This window comes from Ambystoma mexicanum, chromosome 10 (genome assembly GCF_040938575.1).
Source record: "Ambystoma mexicanum isolate Mex_15411 chromosome 10, UKY_AmexF1_1, whole genome shotgun sequence".
NCBI classification, from domain to species: domain Eukaryota; kingdom Metazoa; phylum Chordata; class Amphibia; order Caudata; family Ambystomatidae; genus Ambystoma; species Ambystoma mexicanum.
The window spans coordinates 506,315,859-506,329,795 of NC_090932.1; the positions used below are offsets into that span (position 1 = coordinate 506,315,859).

At 45.6% G+C, this 13,937-nt stretch overlaps 1 protein-coding gene across 2 annotated transcripts in view; it reads right to left on the minus strand.

The window, feature by feature from the left end:
• LOC138491514 (kyphoscoliosis peptidase-like) overlaps positions 1-13,937 on the minus strand; it is a 336,578-nt gene that overhangs the window by 294,720 nt on the left and 27,921 nt on the right. The gene's annotated exons all lie outside the window — the stretch shown is intronic.

Sequence of the window (13,937 nt, forward strand, 5' to 3'; positions counted from 1 at the left end):
AGAAGAACAGTAGGGACCCTGGGGTAGGCCATGGAGAATGTCAAGCACAAGGGAGGGGAAGTAGGACGATAGGACATACACTCACAAACACACACCCTCAGCACACAGCTGTAGTAGGCTGAGAGTCAGATGATTCAATTCAGCCTAGCCAGACCCTACAACACTCGACACTTTGACCTTGAAACCACACACACTGGGCACTCAGACAGTTGAATAGATGTTATAACAAGGAAAAACAAACAGTAACTGGTAAACAATTCTTAATGATTTGTATTGGAGTTACTTTCACAAAATTGATATTTTAAATGTAAAGATAAGTAGTATTTGAAAACATCAGGTACATCTATGGTAGCTACTATGGCCACAGCATATGTGAACAGCTTTATGGGCAAGTTTGAATCTGACCATTTACTAGCACATCCAGTTTAGCACAAACTGCCTCATTACAAGTTTGGTGGTATCTCTGCAGTAAATCTGCTGAGATACCACCAAACAGATTTACCGTTCCCACCACTTGGTCTGGCAGAATTATTGCCAGATTATGAGTGGTGGCGTTAGCTCCAATTTATTGAAGTCCATAGAACTGCATGGAGATTTCAGCAGAATTAGCACCAGAGGTAATTCTGTCAAAGGTAATTCTGCTGATTTGCCCTTTTTTTGGCTGTAAAACAGAGGAATTACCTTCGGCATCCAGCATTGTGCTGCTGGTTTTTCCTCCACCTTACCTCCAAACCTGTAGTTTGGTGGTGTGGTAATAGAGAGGTAATGAAGCAGTAACTCTGTTACCACTGGATTACCACAGTTTTTGGCCACACCGCCGAATGAGGCCCAATGTCTTTGCAGTATGAAATGGGTTTCATGATAAAATACAAGCCTTTATCAGCTACATTAATGCCATTGATGACCGTATTCAGTTTACAGCTAATGTAGGTAATCCTAAAATCTACTTTTTGGATGTTGAAGTTTCACCAGTGGTGTTTAGGATCGTCACTAAAATCTTTCAGAAACGAACGGACAGGAATAAATTGCTTTATCATTTAAGTTTTCATCCTCCGACTTCGATGTTTGTGTTGTTTTTTTTTGTATCAAAATATTCATTACAAAGCAGCAAAATCAAAGGAAGTATACAGTGACATTGGAATATCCTTAAATGTGAAAATAGAAACCAAGATGTATTACAGCAACCATAAGAACCCCGCCCTGTGCAGGACGAATGGGTGGGGTTGGTCAACTTTCACTATCACCAGACTGGTATGTGGACCGTGGGCCAAAATTTCAGCCCACCAACTGTTATTGGGCTGGAGGCATCCTCGAACATACACATATATATATATATATATATATAGAGAGAGAGAGATTGATCCTTGCTTCAGCGTTAATCATGCTGATAGATGAATATGGGGACTCTTACTTTTGCATACTAATTCTACATTATTATTTAAGAAAATGTTCTGGAGAATATTTTATTTATGTTTCTTCTTGTTTATGGTGTACTAATTGGAAATGGGTTTGTCTAGTTGTAATTCTTTTTAACATATATATGTATATAATGTGTGTGCTTTGTAATAATATTATTTATTTTATATGTTCGTTTTTTCTCTTTCTATATTTTTTTGCTATGTTTCTTCTTGTTTATGCTGTACTAATTGGAAATGGTTTTGTGTAGTTGTAATTCTTTTTAACATATATATTTATAGAATGTGTGTGCTTTGTAATAATATTATTTATTTTATATGTTCGTTTTTTCTCGTTCTATATTTTTTTGCTATGTTCTTAGAACGTGTGCCGTTTTTTATCCATGTGATTTTTTTCTTTGTTTTGAGACCGCCACTCTCATGGGCTGTAACGTCCTCCCACACTCTTGCGTGATGACATCATCATGCTTCAAAGTGCGCCTTGATTTGGCTTAGCACTTTCTTCTCACTTTTTGGGGCGCTTTTTTGCATGGATTAAGCTCTAACACGCAGCATTTCCTTGCACTGTTGTAACCTGAGAGTTTTTGTGAAGTGTTGGGGATCATGTTGGTAAGCAGTTATATTTTATTATGTTAATGGATGAAATTCATTTCCTCATTATTTTTAAAGATCTCTTTTTTTCTAAGAATGGCTGCTGGCAGAATGTGCTCACCTTTTCCACAGGTACTCGTTGTTTCAGAGGCTATAGACCAGCATCTGTAGTTTGCTATTTATTGACTTTATAATTAGACTGTTTCAAATTATTTCAAGAATGGTAAACCCTTGTGTTAGTTTCTGGGAAGACTGAGCTTTTCTGCACTTGTGGATTGTTACATATACAATGTCTGTTTTGTTATTACAGAACCAGACAAATTCAGCACATCCAGACAGGTATGTGTTTTCTTATAGCACATTTTGCAGGGAGACTTGTTGGGGATTGCAGCGACATACTCCACTTTTAGACGTTGTCCTGATGAAGGACATGTGGTCTTAAATGCACGGGCCAACATTTCATCTGCCTCTTTGAATTGTGGATTTGAAGAAATGAATAAGACTTTGTTCATGATGTACTGCAATCTATTGAATTTCTGTACATACTGATGCAGCAGCTTTTGCTACCTGTGTACACCAGGTACTGGGGACTCCCCCCTCAGTCCTGTTTTTCTTTCACCTGTATCCCTATTGAGCATTATGTTTTACCAGTGTGTTCCTAAGATTTATTGGAAAGACCTATTCATGGTGGCTGTTATGCTGTGCGCCCAGTTACCTAAGGGTTTTGGTGCCCCTACAAATCAAAAAACAAACAAACAAACAAACAAACGGCATTACCTGTGTGTAACTGAAGATGGGGGGTGTGTCCATATCCCGCTTCCAATCCCCACAACAGGCCACACCATGTTATATTGACATGTGTTACACCACAGGGAGCTAGTAACATGTACTACATTTCTAAATTCGCCTAAAATGGCAACCATTCGAAACCCAACCAGTGATTTTGCGTTTCTGCCAGCCTTCATAAAATAATCTTTTGTTCTAGAAAAAGTGAAAGTAAAACAACAGTGTTCAGATTACGGTTCCTATTTGCATTCCTTTTACAGAACCGTACGCACTGACTAGAGAGTTAAGGTAAACAGTGAAGCAATACAGGGAAATAGCATTTAAAAAAATGTATGTGAAATGTGCACCTTAATGGCGACCTTTTGATTGCAGCCGTATGATGTTTGTTCTTTACTTGCTGCCTCGTGAACCTGAGCTCCATAATGTACTGCTGGAATGCTTCCTTGTGTGGCTTTGCTTCCTGAATGCATCTATGTCCATTTTGCTAATTGAATGCTTCGCTGATAAGGTTCCTGTGCTTTGTTACTCTCCCTAGTGTTGCCCTGTTTGGCTTATGTTTAGTTATAAACTCCATCCCATAGCAAGTCCACTCCTACCCACTGATCTATGTAGATTCTCTTTAAGCTTGCTCCTGCTCTTGTTCTGTTTATTTCTGCTCAGACACTGTGCAAGCTGTTATGTCCCCTGATTCCGTCCGATGCATCGGAGGGGAACTAGGAGGATAGGCCCAGGCTGCAGGGCCTCGATACGCAGCTGCAACAGGAGCAATGATGACATGGACGCTCGTGCATTGCTGTCATGCCCCGCAACTGCTCGCTCTGAGCGGGGGCAGTTTTTTTTTATTGTAAACGCTGTGCGTCACTGCGTAGCGGGACGCAAGGCGGATGTAACATTCCTCCGTTATTTTAAACAAAACATTAACACATAAACATCTCTTTGGCAATCGGTTGTAACTAATGAACTGTGCTGTCTCTCGAGTGGGTCTACTACCACGCATAGTCTCGGAGTCTGGCCAGAGGCTGGGACGCAGTTCTTAAGCTATATCGTCCACCCCTGTGTGCGATTCCCTGGGTCCCTGCTGGTTGCTCACCTTCATTGTTCGGCTCACCCGGTCCTGGCTCACTCGGCGATTCCTCCACTCTGTCATTCATAGTCTCTTCGTCTTCCGGGAGGTCATGTCCCTCCCCCATGGGTGGGTCCTCTCGATCCTCCGGTTGCGGCTCACCGTCTGTCCAAAGATCCTTTGGTACTGCCTTGAACCAAGAAGCATTTCTCGTTGCTTGTCTTTGTCCCCTTCTGGCTGTTATCATGGTGCCATGCCTCTGGCTTATCGTCCATGGGACAGCGTCATATCGGGTGTCTAGTTTAGATTTTGATGGGTTTCTCACCATGACCACTTGATCACCGACTCGGTGGTGGGACCTCTTGGCATTCCTTTTGTTACTCATATGGGCATTTGCCACAGTCCTCCTTAGTTTGGTGCGTTCACGGTCATGCGTGTCTGTGCTCCTGCTCGGATGGTGCGGGATGGACGAATTAATGATTGTCCCATACATCATGTCCGCCGGCGGTATACCCATTGTGCTGTGGGGTGTTACCCTGTAGTTCCTCAGAAATCTGTATAGGTCAACTCTCCAGGGGCTTGCGTTGACGCGCGACAGTCGCAAATTGTTCACTGTTCGCATGAAGCGTTCAACATCGCCATTGGCCTGTGGCCATCTCGGAATTATATGGTGGTAGGGGATGTTGAACTCTACGAGGTATTTCTTGAACTCCTCTCCTTGGAATGGTGGGCCGTTGTCGCTGCTAATCCTCCTTGGAAGGTCATGCGTTGCGAACATTTTTTCAATTGCAGGTATGACTGCCTCCGCTGCTGTGGAATTGACGATTTCAACCTCCGGGTACCTGGAGTAGTCGTCGATCGCCACCAAAAGGTATGTGCCTTCCTGCACTTGGCAGAAGTCTATGCTGATGGCGTCCCATCTAACAGATCCTCGCTCTGCTGAAAGGATAGGCTCTAGATTGGGCGGCGCCCCCGTTATTTGGCATGAGAGGCAGGTGTTGACCAGCTGCTCGACTTTTCCGTCGATGTGGGGGAACAAGACGCGCTGCCTTATCCGTTCTTTGGTTCTTACCATCCCCTGGTGTCCTTCGTGTGCCAGCGCTACTACTCTGTCCTGTAGGCTTGTGGGGATGACAATGCGGGTCCCTCGTAGGATTAGCCCCTCTTCTGGGATGGACAGGTCTTGTCTGACAGTGAAGATCCCTGTGAGGAATTATTTGGCCTCCGCTGTTCTGTTGTGGATGTTTCGTAGGAAAGACTTCCATTCTCCTGATATTCTCGTGTCTTTCACCAAATCACAGCATGGGTCATTTTGCGTGGCCTCTACGATGTCTCCTATTGCGATGGCTCTTGGCTTCATCGTGTGTATCACCTGGCAAATGTGTTCCTCTCTTTCTTCCGCCACGTGTATTTCCCCCGGTGTTGCCGCTCTCGGGTGTCTCAACAGGAAATCTGCCGGGTTACCACTGCCTGGCTGATATGCTAGCTATACTGTTGTAGATGTAACAGCCACTTTGCAATTCTGGCAGGGGGGTGTGACGACGTGCCTGTGAATATCGGGAGTAATGGTTTGTGGTCCGTATATGTCTTGAATTTTCGGACATATCAGTATAGATGAAAGTGGCGGCAGTCCCACAGTACTGCGATCGCGTTCTTTTTCGATATGCGAGTATCGCTGCTCCGTCGGTGTTAGCGCGCGGGATGCATAGGCAATCGGCATGGATTCTCCTGTGTTGGCCACCTGTATGAGGATGGCTCCCAGACCCATAGATTTTGGACTGCAATGATTTTTCACCTTTGCTAGGTGTGGTTCGAAATCTACCTACTATGGGCAGCGAAGTTTTGCACCCATATACGAACAGTAACGTGTCTGTCGATTTTAGGGCTGGTTGGGGGCGTAGTTTTCTGAATGCCGTCAGCAGCATGACGTTAACTGACGCCACTGTGTCTATAGTCATTTGCGGGTCTTGCCCTTGGATCGCTACATGGCATTTTCGCCTTTGCAGTCCCTTTGTGGGGGTTGTGCTTCCATAGTTCAATGCTGAGATTAGGTATACTTTCTTTCCTTTCTTCCATTGGTCGTTTGCAGCTTCTTGCTGGTTGTGTATCACCTTGTCTCCTTCCTCCTCGGTCGACCATTTTACAGTGTCGACACGGCGGGTGCTGGCCTGTTTCTTTTTCTTTCCCGCTTTTTTGTCCTGGGGTGTTTGTGGCTGTTGTTGTGGCACCCCCCCCGACGATCTGCACACTTTCGCGTAATGGTCTTTCTTGCTGCATGCCCCGCATGTGGTACCCTGGGCTGGGCAGTTGCATCGTCTGTGGCGAGGTCCTACACACCACCCACATTCAATGGGTCCTGGGGTTCTGTGTTACCATCTGGGGTGCGTGTTATTTCCACTGGCATCATCCCTCGTGTATTGGCGATTTGTGATTTGGGCTACGGTTGCCATGGTGAGGACCGGCTGGAGTTTCTGTAGGGTTGTGCCCATGTATGCCGCCCTGGCATGTGCCAACTCCCTCTGGCGGCCAAGTTCCAGGATCCTGTTCAGGGATATTCCTTTTTCGCTTAGCACCATCCTCCTTAGCTTCTCTGACTGTATCCCATTTATGAGTTGTCGTCGGATCTCCTTTTCATTGTGTCTGTGAATTCACATGATATCGCGAGTTTCCGGAGCCTGGTGTGATAGGCATCCAGTGTCTCGTCTTCCATCTGGATGGTAGTGCAGAAAATAAATGTTACATAGTCTGGATTGAGCTGGGGCATGAAGTGGGCCGTCAGGGCATCTTTCGTCTGTTGGTAGACGTCGAGGCCGTCCATGATTGCCAGTGAATTGAAGATGCGCAGGACCTTGTCCCCAACATTCAGTAAGAGGTGCAACCTCATTTTCCTTGATGTGGTAATGTCTTTGCACTCCATGGCCATTTTGAATTTTTGTATCCACAGCTGCCATCGTGGGCAACCGATGACGGGACGGTGTATGGGTCAAAGGGGTTGAGTGTGATGGCTGACCCCCCTTGCGGGCGTGTCTCCGGCGTGGATGGTGACATGTTGGCAGCCATTCTGGAGGGTGTGCCGGGCCTAGGAGTGGACGTGCCTGTTGCCATGTCATGTATTTTTCTTGAAGCTGCGCCTGTCAGTACGCACTAGTGGTAATTGTTTCCTCACCTTGTGGTGTATTTGGTGAGTCCGTTGGTATCTCCGTAGTGCGTCCACTTGTTTGTCCCAAAGGCTCCTTTTCCACCTCTGTTGTTCAGTTTCGGGAGGTCTGCCCAATGGTGAGTGGCCACCCCGTGCCAGCTTCTTGTCCACAGCACCAGGCAAAAGTCAAGGGCAAACCCAGCGTGTGCCGATTGGGTTTGCTGCAGCTGCTTTATGATGAAAGGGAAGAAAATTATTATTATTTTCTTTTTTTTTCTGGTGAGGTTTTGGGTGCCCCCACCATGGTTTCAAAAATTACACCCTTGGTAGGGGCTTTGTGTTCTGGGTGGCGGCATCCTGCGTGCCGTTCTACTTGCTTCCTCGTCGCCAGTGTTATGTCCCCTGATTCCGTCCGATGCGTCGGAGGGGAATTAGGAGGATAGGCCCAGGCTGCAGGGCCTCGATACGCAGCTCTAACAGGAGCAATGTTGACACTGACGCTCGTGCGTTGCTGTCATGCCCCGGAACTGCTCGCTCTGAGTGGGGGTGTTTTTTTTTATTGTAAACGCCTTGTGTCAACACGTAGCGGGACACAAGGCGGATGTAATACAAGCCAATGCCATGTATTACTTCTCTTGCTAAGCACCACCCGGCTTCATCACATCTACATGAGCTCTCTATGCTTGGACTACTTCCCTCTGCTTGCATTCAGTGACACACCTGCTAAACCAACACAACTGATTTAAAAGTATGCTTTGCCCAATCAGCTGTGTCTGCACACCTTGATAGAGGTAGTACCAACAGAGCACAACTGGATTAAACCCAAGGTTTCCCCTGTCCTGCTCATTGGCTTTGGGGGACAACCAAAGATACCCAAAGACCATGCCTACTCTCATCGCTCGACTGATTAGTCTGTAAAGATCCTCTGGTGTATACCCTCCATTCAATGCACTTGGTGATCCTCTTCTTCATTTGCTTGTAGCAATTCCTTCTGGCGATCAGTAGTTAATTCTCTCAACTGCTCCCCCACTGAGATCTGGCACTCAGATCTATCAGTCAGTGTCCGCCCCAGTACTGCAAACTAACTCCTAACTCAGAGAAGTCAGATGTAAGCCCCTCACTGGGTCCTAGAACAATCCATAACTAGGGTTTGTCCATCCTGAACATTAGGACACCACATCGAAACCACAGAGAGGAAATCTCATAAGGAATCTGCAGATCTCAACCTTATCCCGCACCTTCAAACTCACTTACTCACACAACCCTCACCACAATGAAGATTAACCACAAGGACATTAGAATGCAAGCAGCTAATAAGCTTAGGAACAGAGTACCACCTGAAACTACCCTATCGAATCAATACACAAAGGAATCAGGAAGCACACAATGGAGCAACTATGAGATTACAACAGATCAAGCTACAAGAGTTATCTGTTCAGACAGGCCCATTACCCCTCCTAAGCCTTCCAACTTGCATCCCTCATGCTACCTTGATGCCTACAAGGACAACTCAAATAAGGAAAAGCCCACAGCTGGACAACATGTGTATCTCTGCTTCTAACACTACACTCTTTTGCTCTAGTCTCTATTCTGCTGAATGTTCATCGGATGCATTAGCAGCCCATTTGGCCCATTAGGGTGGGATTCTTACGCAACATAATTATCTGGCAAGGCTTTGGTAAGCAGTTCACTTTGTTGATGGACCTACTATGTGCCACCCACAGAGAATAAGTATTTGCTAATGGAACATATAGTCAGGCCGTAATCTTACGCTGAGCTCCATGCTCCTCTTCTGGGTGTTCGTGGCGCTCCCACTGGTGTCTTAGCTACGAAATGCCCCTTACTCTACCCATTACACCAGACTGGTTTATCTCCCATAGGACAACGGTGGAGCTGTCTCCAACAGGGTCAGCAGGAAAAAAGATCTTGTGGACAACCAGTCCTGGCATTACCTGCACTACTGTGCACAGGCACAGAATGCACTGATTTTGGGCAATGTAAATCCAGAGGTTCTCCATTTTTACCATTCCTCAATGAATACCTCTGTTAGTGATGCTATTCTTGTCCGAATTGCTTCATTAGCTTTTGGTGATGTGAACTTTGCCTTTACCCAGATATCCCTGATTGCCCAAGGACTTGTTTGCCATATTTTGACCTTCTACTGCTGAATCATGCACTTACACAGGACTGTATTGCTCTTTTTTCCTGGGCTTGTTCACCTTATTGCTGCCACTCTCTTGCCGTACCACAAACACGTTGCCGATTACTGCCTTGCATGTTCCTACATTTGTTTGCCCAGTTGTTGCCTTGTCCTTACCACACCAGAGCATGTCCATCTGTACTATTTTGTACCCGTTTCCAAAACATGGTCACCTCCCATTGTTCTTGTTTGCCCCTTAATACCTCCTATCTTCCCTATGGCTTTCCCTTCCACTTTCTTTCCTGAATTGCTGTACATTTATCCTGTCATACCTGCAGACATCTGTGAACTACTTCTGCATCTGTCCTCATGCAGTTGGGTTCATCATCATCCTTGTGTGTTGGTTCATCACCGTACATGTTCCTTCTGGTTTATCAGTGTCTTCATGCCTTTGGCTATCTGAATTTGAACTTCATCTGGGCCTTATACCTCTGAACCGCCTCTCTACCGGGTCCCCCCCATATTGTGTATGTTTGATCTTACTGTAGATATTCCCTATTTTATCGAACTTGTCCAGAAAACTCAGTGATGAGTGAGTATATACACTTAATAAAGACATAACTGAAGTTATAATGTTAAATTAAGTAAATTCCCCCTCAGATTTTCAAAAACCTGGTGTAGGCTGGGACCCATGGAAGCCAAAATATTCAGGCATTCTCTTTTCCAATTCTAAAGCACACACTCTGTATCTCTATCCTATATACATTCCTGACAAGGTTCGGAAGAGGACTAGCTCATGGTCCCCACTGAATCTTACTAAGTTTAATGAGGACGATTAGGCACTATTATGAGTGTTAACGTATCTTTTATTATATACCCCCTTGGTATGTTGCCTTTATCATGGCAACAACAATTTGAGGGAATTTCTGTTTTAAGGGAAAAGGTACAGAATTATATTTAGTAAAGGGGCAAGAAAAATATAGCAAGCAGAAGCCTTGGTTTTCCTAACTTTACCACCTTTGCAACAGCTTTTGTCCTGTGTCAGGCTACGTTACACTAGGGGTTCATTCCTCTGAAGAGGTTGGACCCACAATACTGTTATGATTTAGAGCAACGACTGATCATTCCCTTCCTTCTGGTTAACTTTCTTTTTATCCACAGTTGGGAAGGACTTAAACAAATCTAGTATTAAAGGCATGGTCTAGTAAAACATTTTATTTAAAAAATAGATAGGCAACATAAAAAAAAAAATACTAGCATTCTCTTTTTTAAAACTTCCTATGTAAAATTTTGAGCTATTCAAGCTCAAAATTTGCAAAAGCAAGCACATGGGCGCATCCATTTTGTGAAATGGATGCCCTCCTGTGCTGGCTTTTGCTTTTGCGCCACTAATGAAGGAAAAGCCAGCCAGCTGTACTAAACAAAAGCTACCGCTGGGTGGCTTTTCCTTCATTGGTGCTGTACGCGGAAGACGGGGACCGGAGACCAGAGCAGGAAAGCTGCAGCTGAATCTCGGTAAGTGCTATTTATTTATTTTTTTTTAAAAAAAGCACTAGCTGCGTTTTTTTTTCTAAGTTTTCCAGGCTGGAGGAGCCCGGAAAACTTAGAAATAAAACCGCAGCTTTAAAAACGTTGTATTTATGTTTGCGGTCGCTTTTGAAGTGACCGCAAACATAAATACAACGTTATTGTGTTGGAAAATGCTGCGGTTTTTCTTTCCAAGTTTCTCAGGCTCCTCCGGCTCGGAGGAGCCTGAGAAACTCGGAAAGAAAAACCGCAGCGTTTTCCAACACAACCGCGTTGTGTTTCTGCCTGAATCTGCTTTCCCATTTGGGGCTCTCGGGCTCCGGAGCCCGAGAGCCCCAAATGGAAAAGCAGATTCAGGCAGAAACAACGCGGCATTGCGGAAAACAACCACGTTGTTTCTGCCTGAATCTGCTTTCCCATTTTGGGCTCTCGGGCTCCGTGGGGAGCCCGAGAGCCCAAAATGGGAAATCAGCTGTAGGTAGAAACACTACGCGGCATGTAAACACAACCACCTTCTGTTTCTGCCTGCTGTGGCTTTCACTTTGGGTCTCCACCCGAGACCCAAAGTGATAGCCACAGCAGGCAGAAACAGAACGTGGTTGTTTTGGAAAACGCTGCGGTTTTTCTTTCAGAGTTTCTCAGGCTCCTCCGAGCCGGAGGAGCCTGAGAAACTTGGAAAGAAAAACCGCAGAGTTTTCCAACACAATGGGCCTCATTACGAATCAGGCGTTAAGGGGTTAACGGCGCCGACCCTTAACGCCTGATTACAAGGTCCGTTAGCACCATGGTGATATTAACGCCTGCTTTTTGCAGGCGTTAAAATCCATGGCGCTAAGGGACCATGGTGCTAATTACACCACCGTAATTTACGGTGGCGTAATTAGCGCCTTCCCCACTCCCATTATGCCCTATGGGGCAAAAACGGGAATGGGGAAGGGTAAAATGGGAAATGGGGATTTACCGCCCCACTCACCTTGGAATGGGGCGGTAAATCCGCCATCCACCATGGTGTAAACATAGTTTACACCATGGTGGTAAGGGTACGACCCAGGCGGTAACTTACCGCCTGGGTCGTAATGAGGCCCAATAACGTTGTATTTATGTTTGCGGTCGCTTCAAAAGCGACCGCAAACATAAATACAACGTTTTTAAAGCTGTGGTTTTATTTCTAAGTTTTCCGGGCTCCTCCAGCCCGGAAAACTTAGAAAAAAAAACGCAGCTAGTGCTTATTTTATTTTTAAATAAATAGCACTTACCGAGATTCAGCTGCAGCTTTCCTGCTCTGTTCTGCGGTCCCTGTCCTCCGCGTACAGCACTAATGAAGGGAAAGCCACCCAGCGGTAGCTTTTGTTTACTACAGCTGGCTGGCTTTTCCTTCATTAGTGCCGCAAAAGCAAAAGCCAGCACAGAAGGGCATCCATTTCACAAAATGAATGCGCCAATGTCCTTGCTTTTGCGAATTTTGAGCTTGAATAGCTCAAAATTTTACATAGGAAGTTTTAAAAAAGAGAATGTTAGTATTTTTTTTTATGTTGCCTATCTATTTTTTAAATAAAGTTTTTTACTAGACCATGCCTTTAAACCACTCTCATTAACTTTCGAGGAACCCCAAAACCCTCTCATTAACTTTCGAGGAACCACAAAACCCATATAACCACAGTGGAGGCCCGTAAGCAGTTTGAATCAATTGTATATGTTTTATTCTAGCTGCATTTTGCCTGCAGTTTTTGTTTGAATCTAGGTGCCTCACACCATGCCCCATTCTGCCCAGATCAGAGCCGCACCTTGGCACTCCAAAGCCCTATCCAATGACACAGCCCTCCACTGACTACCCCTCTCCACAATCCAATGCCCACATATCTCCTTTTTCCATCCTCTCTTCCCTTACCATCCAATCAGGCTTCCTCCCCCTTCCTGCTTCCCCTGTCTCACAACCTCTAAAACCCACTCCCCCTGTATCCTCCACACCTCACGGAACTGAGCAGCATGCTGGCGTTCTACAGTTTAGAACATCAGCTGCAGTTCACTGCCCACCGGTCTCTCTCCCTCACCCTTACCAACAAAACTGGCCTACTCACCAAGCCCGCGCCCTGCCTGTCCCCTCATCAAACCCTCTAAAACCCACTCTCTTGTGCCCCCCACACCTCCCGGAACAGAGCGGCAGGCTGGCGTTCCACTGTCCAGAACATCAGCATCAGCTACCACCCACCAGCCCCTGATTTCACAATCCCTCACACTCCCAGACACATTGTCAACCCCTATCGTCCCCTTTCAACCCTCCATCCCTACACCAACTCCCAGTAACACGATCTCATGCTTCACCTCCCTAAGAGCAGCATGTGCCACTGTGGCTAGTTCACCTCACTCAACATCTCATCCCACTCTCACTCACACCCTATGCCCACCAAATTGGAATACAGCGACAACCCATGAGAGCATTTCGGTTTAGCTGGACAAATAACTCTCTTGCATATGTACACACTCGGGACCCCGCTTGGCACGCACCCACATACCTGAACTCTTGGGTTGCTTACCAGAGCCTAGCCAGCACATCTAATCCCTAATCTTGGCCATATGCACACATGCATTCTAAACCTCTATTAGAATTTCCCATACTCTGGTCTGTGGCCCCCGAGGGTGTTCCCACCACAAGCGTGTTGAGACTATGGTAATGGTAAAAGGTGCTATATAAAATAACAATTACAATCTTTTACAAAAAATGATCTGCATTGGGGAGCACACATTTTTTAGAAGGTCTCGTTTGACAGGCCCTGCACTGGATGCAGTAAATCTTAGATAATCCATTCGTCCAAATCACTGCAGCTAAGGATCTTTTCAACTTGCACGATGGACGATTTCTCTGTTGTAGGCAGCTAGAGGCAGCTCTTTTGGCAGGAAACCCTTAACCCCCTCATCTCAACACTCTCATGGCAGAGGTGTTGCCAATTAAAGGGTCTAATACCCACAAAGGTGTCTTAAATCTTCTGATATATTTAGGTTCTTAAGGGAGAGGTGGGGTTCACCTTTTATTTTTGCCATTATTATTTACTCCCCTTACCCCCGCCCCACCCCCACTTTGCCTTGTGGCGCCTGGAAACACCATTTTGTTGTATAGGCGTCTAACAAATGCTCAATAAATAAATAAATCCAGACTCAGAGAGAAGACGATTTCCAGCATGGACCTGGCTCCCAAATGTGGAAACACATCTGGATTAAGGCCACACCGCTTTGGTGTAAGAAAACGTTGCCCATTCTGAGTACTTTATCCTCCAGAGA